The sequence below is a fragment of the Bombina bombina genome, chromosome 2 (assembly GCF_027579735.1).
Source record: "Bombina bombina isolate aBomBom1 chromosome 2, aBomBom1.pri, whole genome shotgun sequence".
In the NCBI taxonomy this organism is placed as follows: Eukaryota; Metazoa; Chordata; class Amphibia; order Anura; family Bombinatoridae; genus Bombina; species Bombina bombina.
Genome location: NC_069500.1, coordinates 1,390,317,256 through 1,390,331,643, shown reverse-complemented (window position 1 = coordinate 1,390,331,643; position 14,388 = coordinate 1,390,317,256). Strand labels below are relative to the sequence as shown.

Below are 14,388 nucleotides of genomic sequence, written 5' to 3'. Positions count from 1 at the left end.
CCTTGTCTGAGGAATCAAGGAACTTTTTGGTAAATTAATCCTCCAACCATGTTTTTGAACAAACACCACAAATTGATTCGTGTGAGATTCTGCAGAATGTAAAGACTGAGCAAGTACCAAGATATTGTCCAAATAAGTAAACACCGCAATACCCCGCTCTCTGATTACAGAGAGAAGGGCACCGAGAACCTTTGAGAAGATCCTTGGAGCTGTTGCTAGGCCAAAAGGAAGAGCAACAAACTGGTAATGCTTGTCTAGAAAAGAGAATCTCAGGAACTGATAGTGATCTGGATGAATTGGAATATGAAGATATGCATCCTGTAAGTCTATTGTGGACATATAATGCCCTTGCTGAACAAAAGGCAGAATAGTCCTTATAGTCACCATTTTGAATGTTGGTATCCTTACATAACGATTCAAAATTTTTAGATCCAGAACTGGTCTGAAAGAATTCTCTTTCTTTGGTACAATGAACGGATTTGAATAAAACCCCAGACCCCGTTCCAGATATGGAACTGGCACAATTACCCCAGATGACTCCAGATCTGAAACAAATTTCAGAAAAGCCTGAGCCTTTACTGGGTTTATTGGAATGCGTTAGAGAGAAAGAACATTCTTACAGGTGGTCTTACCTTGAAACCTATTCTGTACCCTTGAGAAACAATGTTCTGAATCCAATGATTTTGAATTGAACTAATCCAAACATTTTTGAAAAATCGTAATCTGCCCCCTACCAGCTGTGCTGGAATGAGGGCCGCACCTTCATGCGGACTTGGGAGCTGGTTTTGATTTTCTAAAAGGCTTGGATTTATTCCAGACTGGAGAAGGCTTCCAATTGGAAACCGTTCCTTTAGGGGAAGGGTCAGGCTTCTGTTCCTTATTCTGACAAAAGGAACGAAAACGGTTAGCAGCCCTAAATTTACCCTTAGATTTTTTTATCCTGAGGCAAAAAAAGCTCCCTTCCCCCCAATGACAGTTGAAATTATAGAATACAACTGAGAACCAAATAATTTATTACCTTGGAAAGAAAGAGATAGCAACGTTGACTTAGAAGTCATATCTGCATTCCAAGATTTAAGCAATAAAGCTCTTCTAGCTAAAATAGCTAAGGACATATACCTGACATCAATTCTAATGATATAAAAAATGGCATCACAAATGAAATTATTAGCATATTGAAGAAGTTTAACAATGCTATACACATTATGATCTGGTACTTGTTGTGCTAAAGCCTCCAACCAAAAAGTAGAAGCTGCAGCAACATCAGCCAAAGAAATAGCAGGCCTAAGAAGATTACCTGAACATAAATAAGCCTTCCTTAGAAAAGATTCAAGCGTCCTATCTAAAGGATCTTTAAAAGAAGTACTATCTGCTGTAGGAATAGTAGTACGTTTAGCAAGAGTAGAGATAGCCCCATCAACTTTGGGGATTTTTTCCCAAAACTCCAATCTATCAGCCGTCAAAGGGTACAGTTTCTTAAACCTTAAAGAAGGAGTAAATGAAGTATCCAAACTATTCCATTCCCTAGAAATTACATCTGAAATAGCATCAGGAACTGGAAAAACCTCTTGAATAACTACATGAGGTTTAAAAACCAAATTTAAACGTTTACTGGTTTTAAATATCAAGAGGACTAGACTCCTCCATATCCAATGCAATCAACACCTCTTTAAGTAAAGAACGAATAAACTCCATCTTAAATAAATAACAGAATTTATGCTTACCTGATAAATTACTTTCTCCAACGGTGTGTCCGGTCCACGGCGTCATCCTTACTTGTGGGATATTCTCTTCCCCAACAGGAAATGGCAAAGAGCCCAGCAAAGCTGGTCACATGATCCCTCCTAGGCTCCGCCTTCCCCAGTCATTCGACCGACGTAAAGGAGGAATATGCATAGGAGAAATCATATGATACCGTGGTGACTGTAGTTAGAGAAAATAATTCATCAGACCTGATTAAAAAACCAGGGCGGGCCGTGGACCGGACACACCGTTGGAGAAAGTAATTTATCAGGTAAGCATAAATTCTGTTTTCTCCAACATAAGTGTGTCCGGTCCACGGCGTCATCCTTACTTGTGGGAACCAATACCAAAGCTTTAGGACACGGATGATGGGAGGGAGCAAATCAGGTCACCTAGATGGAAGGCACCACGGCTTGCAAAACCTTTCTCCCAAAAATAGCCTCAGAAGAAGCAAAAGTATCAAATTTGTAAAATTTGGTAAAAGTGTGCAGTGAAGACCAAGTCGCTGCCTTACATATCTGATCAACAGAAGCCTCGTTCTTGAAGGCCCATGTGGAAGCCACAGCCCTAGTGGAGTGAGCTGTGATACTTTCAGGAGGCTGCCGTCCGGCAGTCTCATAAGCCAATCGGATGATGCTTTTAAGCCAAAAAGAGAGAGAGGTAGAAGTTGCTTTTTGACCTCTCCTTTTACCAGAATAAACAACAAACAAGGAAGATGTTTGTCTGAAATCCTTTGTAGCCTCTAAATAGAATTTTAGAGCACGAACTACATCCAAATTGTGCAACAAACGTTCCTTCTTTGAAACTGGATTCGGACACAAAGAAGGTACAACTATCTCCTGGTTAATATTTTTGTTAGAAACAACTTTCGGAAGGAAACCAGGTTTAGTACGCAAAACCACCTTATCTGCATGGAACACCAGATAAGGAGGAGAACACTGCAGAGCAGATAACTCTGAAACTCTTCTAGCAGAAGAAATTGCAACCAAAAACAAAACTTTCCAAGATAATAACTTAATATCTACGGAATGTAAGGGTTCAAACGGAACCCCTTGAAGAACTGAAAGAACTAAATTGAGACTCCAAGGAGGAGTCAAAGGTTTGTAAACAGGCTTGATTCTAACCAGAGCCTGAACAAAAGCCTGAACATCTGGCACAGCCGCCAGCTTTTTGTGAAGTAAAACAGATAAAGCAGAAATCTGTCCCTTCAAAGAACTTGCAGATAATCCTTTCTCCAAACCCTCTTGTAGAAAGGATAGAATCTTAGGAATTTTTATCCTGTTCCATGGGAATCCTTTCGATTCGCACCAACAGATATATTTCTTCCATACTTTATGGTAAATTTTTCTAGTTACAGGCTTTCTAGCCTGAATAAGAGTATCAATGACAGAATCTGAGAACCCACGCTTTGATACAATCAAGCATTCAATCTCCAAGCAGTCAGTTGGAGTGAGGCCAGATTCGGATGTTCTAACGGACCTTGAACAAGAAGGTCCCGTCTCAAAGGTAGCTTCCATGGTGGAGCCGATGACATATTCACCAGGTCTGCATACCAAGTTCTGCGTGGCCACGCAGGAGCTATCAAGATCACCGAAGCCCTCTCCTGATTGATCCTGGCTACCAGCCTGGGAATGAGAGGAAACGGTGGGAATACATAAGCTAGGTTGAAGGTCCAGGGCGCTACTAGTGCATCTACTAGAGTCGCCTTGGGATCCCTGGATCTGGACCCGTAGCAAGGAACCTTGAAGTTCTGACGAGACGCCATCAGATCCATGTCTGGAATGCCCCATAATTGAGTTATGTGGGCAAAGATATCCGGATGGAGTTCCCACTCCCCCGGATGAAATGTCTGACGACTCAGAAAATCCGCTTCCCAATTTCCCACTCCTGGGATGTGGATTGCAGACAAGTGGCAGGAGTGAATCTCCGCCCATTGGATTACTTTGGTCACTTCTTCCATCGCCAGGGAACTCCTTGTTCCCCCCTGATGGTTGATATATGCAACAGTCGTCATGTTGTCTGATTGAAACCTTATGAATTTGGCCTTTGCTAGTTGAGGCCAAGCCTTGAGAGCATTGAATATCGCTCTCAGTTCCAGAATGTTTATCGAGAGAAGAGATTCTTCCCGAGACCATAGACCCTGAGCTTTCAGGGATTTCCAGACCGCGCCCCAGCCCACCAGACTGGCGTCGGTCGTGACAATGACCCACTCTGGTCTGCGGAAGCTCATCCCTTGAGACAGGTTGTCCAGGGTCAGCCACCAACGGAGTGAATCTCTGGTCCTCTGATCTACTTGGATCGTCGGGGACAAGTCTGTATAATCCCCATTCCACTGTCTGAGCATGCACAGTTGTAATGGTCTTAGATGAATTCGCGCAAAAGGAACTATGTCCATTGCCGCAACCATCAAACCTATTACTTCCATGCACTGCGCTATGGAAGGAAGAAGAACAGAATGAAGTACTTGACAAGAGCTTAGAAGTTTTGATTTTCTGGCCTCTGTCAGAAAAATCTTCATTTCTAAGGAGTCTATTATTGTTCCCAAGAAGGGAACTCTTGTTGACGGGAATAGAGAACTTTTTTCTACGTTCACTTTCCACCCGTGAGATCTGAGAAAGGCTAGGACAATGTCCTTGAACAAGAAGGTCCCGTCTCAAAGGTAGCTTCCATGGTGGAGCCGATGACATATTCACCAGGTCTGCATACCAAGTTCTGCGTGGCCACGCAGGAGCTATCAAGATCACCGAAGCCCTCTCCTGATTGATCCTGGCTACCAGCCTGGGAATGAGAGGAAACGGTGGGAATACATAAGCTAGGTTGAAGGTCCAGGGCGCTACTAGTGCATCTACTAGAGTCGCCTTGGGATCCCTGGATCTGGACCCGTAGCAAGGAACCTTGAAGTTCTGACGAGACGCCATCAGATCCATGTCTGGAATGCCCCATAATTGAGACGACGCTTGAATTAGTATGTCGTCCAAGTAAGGTACTACTGCAATGCCCCTTGGCCTTAGCACCGCTAGAAGGGACCCTAGTACCTTTGTGAAAATTCTTGGAGCAGTGGCTAATCCGAATGGAAGTGCCACAAACTGGTAATGCATGTCCAGAAAGGCGAATCTTAGGAACCGATGATGTTCCTTGTGGATAGGAATATGTAGATACGCATCCTTTAAATCCACCGTGGTCATGAATTGACCTTCCTGGATGGTAGGAAGAATTGTCCGAATGGTTTCCATTTTGAACGATGGAACCCTGAGAAATTTGTTTAGGATCTTGAGATCCAAAATTGGCCTGAATGTTCCCTCTTTTTTGGGAACTATGAACAGATTGGAGTAAAACCCCATCCCTTGTTCTCCTAATGGAACAGGATGAATCACTCCCATTTTTGACAGGTCTTCTACACAATGTAAGAATGCCTGTCTTTTTGTTTGGTCTGAAGACAATTGAGACCTGTGGAACCTTCCCCTTGGGGGTAGTTCCTTGAATTCCAGGAGATAACCTTGAGAAACTATTTCTAGCGCCCAAGGATCCTGAACATCTCTTGCCCAAGCCTGAGCGAAGAGAGAGAGTCTGCCCCCCACCAGATCCGGTCCCGGATCGGGGGCCAGCATCTCATGCTGTCTTGGTAGCGGTAGCAGGCTTCTTGGCCTGCTTACCTTTGTTCCAGCCTTGCATCGGTCTCCAGGCTGGCTTGGTTTGAGAAGAATTACCCTCTTGCTTAGAGGATGTAGAATTTGAGGCTGGTCCGTTTCTGCGAAAGGGACGAAAATTAGTTTTATTTTTAGCCTTAAAATACCTATCCTGAGGAAGGGCGTGGCCCTTTCCCCCAGTGATGTCTGAAATAATCTCTTTCAAGTCAGGGCCAAACAGCGTTTTCCCCTTGAAAGGGATGTTAAGCAATTTGTTCTTGGAGGACACATCCGCTGACCAAGACTTTAGCCAAAGCGCTCTGCGCGCCACAATAGCAAAACCTGAATTTTATTGAGCGACTTTTCTAGTTCTTCGAACCAGAAACACGCTGCTGTAGTGACAGGAACAATGCATGAAATTGGTTGTAGAAGGTAACCTTGCTGAACAAACATCTTTTTAAGCAAACCCTCTAATTTTTTATCCATAGGATCTTTGAAAGCACAACTATCTTCTATAGGGATAGTGATGCGTTTGTTTAGAGTAGAAACCGCCCCCTCGACCTTGGGGACTGTCTGCCATAAGTCCTTCCTGGGGTCGACCATAGGAAATAATTTCTTAAATATAGGGGGAGGGACAAAAGGAATGCCGGGCCTTTCCCATTCTTTATTTACAATGTCCGCCACCCGCTTGGGTATAGGAAAAGCTTCGGGGGGCACCGGGACCTCTAGGAACTTGTCCATCTTACATAATTTCTCTGGAATGACCAAATTGTCACAATCATCCAGAGTAGATAACACCTCCTTAAGCAGAGCGCGGAGATGTTCCAATTTAAATTTGAATGTAATAACGTCAGGTTCAGCTTGTTGAGAAATTTTTCCTGAATCTGAAATTTCTCCCTCAGACAAAACCTCCCTGGCCCCTTCAGACTGGTGTAAGGGCATGTCAGAACCATTATCATCAGCGTCCTCATGCTCTTCAGTATCTAAAACAGAGCAGTCGCGCTTTCGCTGATAAGTGGGCATTTTGGCTAAAATGTTTTTAATAGAATTATCCATTACAGCCGTTAATTGTTGCATAGTAAGGAGGATTGGCGCACTAGATGCACTAGGGACCTCCTGAGTGGGCAAGACTGGTGTAGACATAGAAGGAGATGATGCAGTACCATGCTTACTCCCCTCACTTAAGGAATCATTTTGGGCAACATTATTATCAGTGGCATCATTGTCCCTACTTTGTTTGTCACATTCATCACATATATTTAAATGGAGAGGAACCTTGGCTTACGAACATACAGAACATTGTCTATCTGATAGTTCAGACATGTTAATAGGCATAAACTTGATAACAAAGCACAAAAAATGTTTTAAAATAAAACCGTTACTGTCACTTTAAATTTTAAACTGAACACACTTTATTACTGAATATGCGCAAAAGTATGAAGGAATTGTTCAAAATTCACCAAAATTTCACCACAGTGTCTTAAAGCCTTAAAAGTATTGCACACCAAATTTGAAAGCTTTAACTCTTAAAATAACGGAACCAGAGCCGTTTTTACATTTAACCCCTATACAGTCCCTGGTATCTGCTTTGCTGAGACCCAACCAAGCCCAGAGGGGAATACGATACCAAATGACGCCTTCAATAAGCTTTTTCAGTGGATCTGAGCTCCTCACACATGCATCTGCATGCCATGCTTCTCAAAAACAACTGCGCATTAGTGGCGCGAAAATGAGGCTCTGCCTATGACTAGAAAAGGCCCCCAGTGAAAAAGGTGTCCAATACAGTGCCTGCCGTTTTTTTAACAGAATTCCCAAGATTAAAATAACTCTTCAAAGTTATAAACCATTAAATATGCTTATAAAGTAATCGTTTTAGCCCAGAAAAATGTCTACCAGTCTTTAAAGCCCTTGTGAAGCCCTTTATTCTTATATTAAAAATTAAGAAAATGGCTTACCGGATCCCATAGGGAAAATGACAGCTTCCAGCATTACCAAGTCTTGTTAGAAATGTGTCATACCTCAAGCAGCAAAAGTCTGCTCACTGTTTCCCCCAACTGAAGTTAATTCATCTCAACAGTCCTGTGTGGAAACAGCCATCGATTTTAGTAACGGTTGCTAAAATCATTTTCCTCTTACAAACAGAAATCTTCATCTCCTTTCTGTTTCAGAGTAAATAGTACATACCAGCACTATTTTAAAATAACAAACTCTTGATTGAAGAATAAAAACTACATTTAAACACCAAAAAACTCTTAGCCATCTCCGTGGAGATGTTGCCTGTGCAACGGCAAAGAGAATGACTGGGGAAGGCGGAGCCTAGGAGGGATCATGTGACCAGCTTTGCTGGGCTCTTTGCCATTTCCTGTTGGGGAAGAGAATATCCCACAAGTAAGGATGACGCCGTGGACCGGACACACCTATGTTGGAGAAATGAAGATTTGTCAGTGTCAATATCTGAGACGGAAACCTCTGAACAAGATAGATCCTCATCAGAGATAGATAAATCAGAATGCTGGCGGTCATTTAAAAATTCATCTGATTTATGAGAAGTTTTAAAAAACCTTTTACGTTTATTAGAAGGTGGTATAACAGACAGGGCCTTCTGAATAGAATTAGAAACAAATTCTCTTACATTAACAGGAATATCCTGAACATTAGATGTTGAAGGAACAACAACAGGTAATGGATTATTACTAATGGAAATATTGTCTGCTTTTGAAAGTTTATCATGACAACTAACACAAACTACAGCCGGAGGAACAGTTACCACATGTTTACAACAAATGCACTTAGCTTTGGTAGAACCGACATCAGGCAGCAGCTTTCCAGAAGTAGATTCTGATACAGGGTCAGATTGCGACATCTTGCAATATGTAATAGAAAAAACAACATATAAAGCAAAATTATCAAATTCCTTAAATGACAGTTTCAGGAATGGGAAAAAATGCAAACAGAATAAGCCCCTGGTAACCAGAAGCAAAAAGAAAACATAATTTATGTAAGAACTTACCTGATAAATTCATTTCTTTCATATTAGCAAGAGTCCATGAGCTAGTGACGTATGGGATATACATTCCTACCAGGAGGGGCAAAGTTTCCCAAACCTCAAAATGCCTATAAATACACCCCTCACCCCACCCACAATTCAGTTTAACGAATAGCCAAGAAGTGGGGTGATAAAAAAGTGCGAAAGCATATAAAATAAGGAATTGGAATAATTGTGCTTTATACAAAATCATAACCACCACAAAAAAAGGGCGGGCCTCATGGACTCTTGCTAATATGAAAGAAATGAATTTATCAGGTAAGTTCTTACATAAATTATGTTTTCTTTCATGTAATTAGCAAGAGTCCATGAGCTAGTGACGTATGGGATAATGACTACCCAAGATGTGGATCTTTCCACACAAGAGTCACTAGAGAGGGAGGGATAAAATAAAGACAGCCAATTCCTGCTGAAAATAATCCACACCCAAAATAAAGTTTAACGAAAAACATAAGCAGAAGATTCAAACTGAAACCGCTGCCTGAAGTACTTTTCTACCAAAAACTGCTTCAGAAGAAGAAAATACATCAAAATGGTAGAATTTAGTAAAAGTATGCAAAGAGGACCAAGTTGCTGCTTTGCAGATCTGGTCAACCGAAGCTTCATTCCTAAACGCCCAGGAAGTAGAAACTGACCTAGTAGAATGAGCTGTAATCCTATGAGGCGGAGTTTTACCCGACTCAACATAGGCAAGATGAATTAAAGATTTCAACCAAGATGCCAAAGAAATGGCAGAAGCTTTCTGGCCTTTTCTAGAACCGGAAAAGATAACAAATAGACTAGAAGTCTTACGGAAAGATTTCGTAGCTTCAACATAATATTTCAAAGCTCTAACAACATCCAAAGAATGCAACGATTTCTCCTTAGAATTCTTAGGATTAGGACATAATGAAGGAACCACAATTTCCCTACTAATGTTGTTGGAATTCACAACTTTAGGTAAAAATTCAAAAGAAGTTCGCAACACCGCCTTATCCTGATGAAAAATCAGAAAAGGAGACTCACAAGAAAGAGCAGATAATTCAGAAACTCTTCTGGCAGAAGAGATGGCCAAAAGGAACAAAACTTTCCAAGAAAGTAATTTAATGTCCAATGAATGCATAGGTTCAAACGGAGAAGCTTGAAGAGCTCCCAGAACCAAATTCAAACTCCAAGGAGGAGAAATTGACTTAATGACAGGTTTTATACGTACCAAAGCTTGTACAAAACAATGAATATCAGGAAGAATAGCAATCTTTCTATGAAAAAGAACTGAAAGAGCAGAGATTAGTCCTTTCAAAGAACTTGCGGACAAACCCTTATCTAAACCATCCTGAAGAAACTGTAAAATTCTCGTTATTCTAAAAGAATGCCAAGAAAAATGATGAGAAAGACACCAAGAAATATAAGTCTTCCAGATTTCAGGATTTCAGATCCTGATGGAAAAAGGGACCTTGTGACAGAAGGTCTGGTCTTAACGGAAGAGTCCACGGTTGGCAAGAGGCCATCCGGACAAGATCCGCATACCAAAACCTGTGAGGCCATGCCGGAGCTACCAGCAGAACAAACGAGCATTCCTTCAGAATCTTGGAGATTACTCTTGGAAGAAGAACTAGAGGCGGAAAGATATAGGCAGGATGATACTTCCAAGGAAGTGATAATGCATCCACTGCCTCCGCCTGAGGATCCCGGGATCTGGACAGATACCTGGGAAGTTTCTTGTTTAGATGGGACGCCATCAGATCTATTTCTGGAAGTTCCCACATTTGAACAATCTGAAGAAATACCTCTGGGTGAAGAGACCATTCGCCCGGATGCAACGTTTGGCGACTGAGATAATCCGCTTCCCAATTGTCTATACCTGGGATATGAACCGCAGAGATTAGACAGGAGCTGGATTCCGCCCAAACCAAAATTCGAGATACTTCTTTCATAGCCAGAGGACTGTGAGTCCCTCCTTGATGATTGATGTATGCCACAGTTGTGACATTGTCTGTCTGAAAACAAATGAACGATTCTCTCTTCAGAAGAGGCCAAAACTGAAGAGCTCTGAAAATTGCACGGAGTTCCAAAATATTGATCGGTAATCTCACCTCCTGAGATTCCCAAACTCCTTGTGCCGTCAGAGATCCCCACACAGCTCCCCAACCTGTGAGACTTGCATCTGTTGAAATTACAGTCCAGGTCGGAAGCACAAAAGAAGCCCCCTGAATTAAATGATGGTGATCTGTCCACCATGTTAGAGAGTGTCGAACAATCGGTTTTAAAGATATTGTTTGAGATATCTTCGTGTAATCCTTGCACCATTGCTTCAGCATACAGAGCTGAAGAGGTCGCATGTGAAAACGAGCAAAGGGGATCGCGTCCGATGCAGCAGTCATAAGACCTAGAATTTCCATGCATAAGGCTACCGAAGGGAATGATTGTGACTGAAGGTTTCGACAAGCTGCAATCAATTTTAGACGTCTCTTGTCTGTTAAAGACAGAGTCATGGACACTGAATCCATCTGGAAACCCAGAAAGGTTACCCTTGTCTGAGGAATCAAAGAACTTTTTGGTAAATTGATCCTCCAACCATGATCTTGAAGAAACAACACAAGTCGATTCGTATGAGATTCTGCTAAATGTAAAGACTGAGCAAGTACCAAGATATCGTCCAAATAAGGAAATACCACAATACCCTGTTCTCTGATTACAGACAGAAGGGCACCGAGAACCTTTGTAAAAATTCTTGGAGCTGTAGCTAGGCCAAACGGCAGAGCCACAAACTGGTAATGCTTGTCCAGAAAAGAGAATCTCAGGAACTGATAATGATCTGGATGAATCGGAATATGCAGATATGCATCCTGTAAATCTATTGTGGACATATAATTCCCTTGCTGAACAAAAGGCAAGATAGTCCTTACAGTTACCATTTTGAACGTTGGTATTCGTACATAACGATTCAATATTTTTAGATCCAGAACTGGTCTGAAGGAGTTCTCCTTCTTTGGTACAATGAAGAGATTTGAATAAAACCCCATCCCCTGTTCCAGAACTGGAACTGGCATAATTACTCCAGTCAACTCTAGATCTGAAACACATTTCAGAAATGCTTGAGCTTTTACTGGATTTACTGGGACACGGGAAAGAAAAAATCTCTTTGCAGGAGGTCTCATCTTGAAACCAATCCTGTACCCTTCCGAAACAATGTTCTGAATCCAAAGATTGTGAACAGAATTGATCCAAATTTCTTTGAAAAAACGTAACCTGCCCCCTACCAGCTGAGCTGGAATGAGGGCCGCACCTTCATGTGGACTTAGAAGCAGGCTTTGCCTTTCTAGCTGGCTTTGATTTATTCCAGACTGGAGATGGTTTCCAAACTGAAACTGCTCCTGAGGATGAAGGATCAGGCTTTTGTTCTTTGTTGAAACGAAAGGAACGAAAACGATTATTAGCCCTACTTTTACCTTTAGATTTTTTATCCTGTGGTAAAAAAGTTCCTTTCCCACCAGTAACAGTTGAAATGATGGAATCCAACTGAGAACCAAATAATTTGTTACCCTGGAAAGAAATAGAAAGTAAAGTTGATTTAGAAGCCATATCAGCATTCCAAGTTTTAAGCCATAAAGCTCTTCTAGCTAAAATAGCTAGAGACATAAACCTGACATCAACTCTGATAATATCAAAAATGGCATCACAGATAAAATTATTAGCATGCTGTAGAAGAATAATAATATCATGAGAATCACGATGTGTTACTTGTTGCGCTAAAGTTTCCAACCAAAAAGTTGAAGCTGCAGCAACATCAGCCAAAGATATAGCAGGTCTAAGAAGATTACCTGAACACAGATAAGCTTTTCTTAGAAAGGACTCAATTTTCCTATCTAGAGGATCCTTAAACGAAGTACCATCTGACGTAGGAATAGTAGTACGTTTAGCAAGGGTAGAAATAGCCCCATCAACTTTAGGGATTTTGTCCCAAAATTCCAATCTGTCAGACGGCACAGGATATAAATGCTTAAAACGTTTAGAAGGAGTAAATGAATTACCCAATTTATCCCATTCTTTGGAAATTACTGCAGAAATAGCATTAGGAACAGGAAAAACTTCTGGAATAACCACAGGAGCTTTAAATACCTTGTCCAAACGTTTAGAATTAGTATCAGGAGGACCAGAATCCTCTATTTCTAAAGCAATTAGTACTTCTTTAAGTAAAGAACGAATAAATTCCATTTTAAATAAATATGAAGATTTATCAGCATCAACCTCTGAGACAGAATCCTCTGAACCAGAGGAATCATCAGAATCAGAATGATGATGTTCATTTAAAAATTCATCTGTAGGGAGAGAAGTTTTAAAAGATTTTTTACGTTTACTAGAAGGAGAAATAACAGACATAGCCTTCTTTATGGATTCAGAAACAAAATCTCTTATATTATCAGGAACATTCTGCACCTTAGATGTTGAAGGAACTGCAACAGGCAATGGTACTTTACTAAAGGAAATATTATCTGCTTTAACAAGTTTGTCATGACAATCAATACAAACAACAGCTGGAGAAATGGCTACCAAAAGTTTACAGCAGATGCACTTAGCTTTGGTAGATTCAGTACTTGACAGCGATTTTCCTGTAGTATCTTCTGACTCAGATGCAACGTGAGACATCTTGCAATATGTAAGAGAAAAAACAACATATATATAAAGCAAAATTGATCAAATTCCTTAAATGACAGTTTCAGGAATGGGAAAAAATGCCAAGAACAAGCCTCTAGCAACCAGAAGCAATAAAAAATGAGACTTAAATAATTGAGGAGACTAAAGCGACGCCCATATTATTTGGCGCCTAAATGCTTTTGGCGCCAAAATGACGCCATATCCGGAACGCCGACACTTTTGGCGCGAAATAACGTCAAAAAATGACGTAACTTCCGGCGACACGTATGACGCCGGAAACGGAAATAGAATTTTGCGCCAAAAAAGTCCGCGCCAAAAATGACGTAATAAAAAGAGGCATTTTCAGCCCCCGCGAGCCTAATAGCCCACCGGGAAGAGTCAAATTTTTGAAGGTAAGAAAAAATGAATAAATCAAAAAATGCATTATCCCAAATATGAAACCGACTGTCTGAAAATAAGGAAAGTTGAACATTCTGAGTCAAGGCAAATAAATGTTTGAATACATATATTTAGAACTTTATAAACAAAGTGCCCAACCATAGCTTGGAGTGTCACAGAAAATAAGACTTACTTACCCCAGGACACTCATCTACATATAGCAGATAGCCAAACCAGTACTGAAACGAGAATCAGCAGAGGTAATGGTATATATAAGAGTATATCGTCGATCTGAAAAGGGAGGTAAGAGATGAATCTCTACGACCGATAACAGAGAACCTATGAAATAGACCCCGTAGAAGGAGATCACTGCATTCAAATAGGCAATACTCTTCTCACATCCCTCTGACATTCACTGCACGCTGAGAGGAAAACCGGGCTCCAACTTGCTGCGGAGCGCATATCAACGTAGAATCTAGCACAAACTTACTTCACCACCTCCATCGGAGGCAAAGTTTGTAAAACTGAATTGTGGGTGTGGTGAGGGGTGTATTTATAGGCATTTTGAGGTTTGGGAAACTTTGCCCCTCCTGGTAGGAATGTATATCCCATACGTCACTAGCTCATGGACTCTTGCTAATTACATGAAAGAAACAAAGACTTAAATAATGTCAAAAAAACTGGCGCCAAGTATGATGCCCACAATTGACAAATTTTTTGGCGCCAAAAACGTCTGCAACAAACACGAGCGTCATAGATGACGCAACTACGTGAAAACTCTCGGCGTCAACTACGCCGGAAATGACGTCATTGACGTAAAACAAACGTAATTCTCGCGCCAAAAAAGTCTCGCATTCTAGCATTTTTTGCACCCGCGAGCCTAACAGCCCGCAATTTAGAAGAAAAGTCAAATGAAAACCTTTTCAGGTAAGAATTTTTTTTATTTATATGCATTTCCCA

The 14,388-nt window shown here is 41.2% G+C and overlaps 1 protein-coding gene across 1 annotated transcript in view; it reads right to left on the bottom strand.

Annotated features, from left to right (window-relative positions):
* ATRN (attractin) overlaps positions 1-14,388 on the bottom strand; it is an 868,210-nt gene that overhangs the window by 13,755 nt on the left and 840,067 nt on the right. The gene's annotated exons all lie outside the window — the stretch shown is intronic.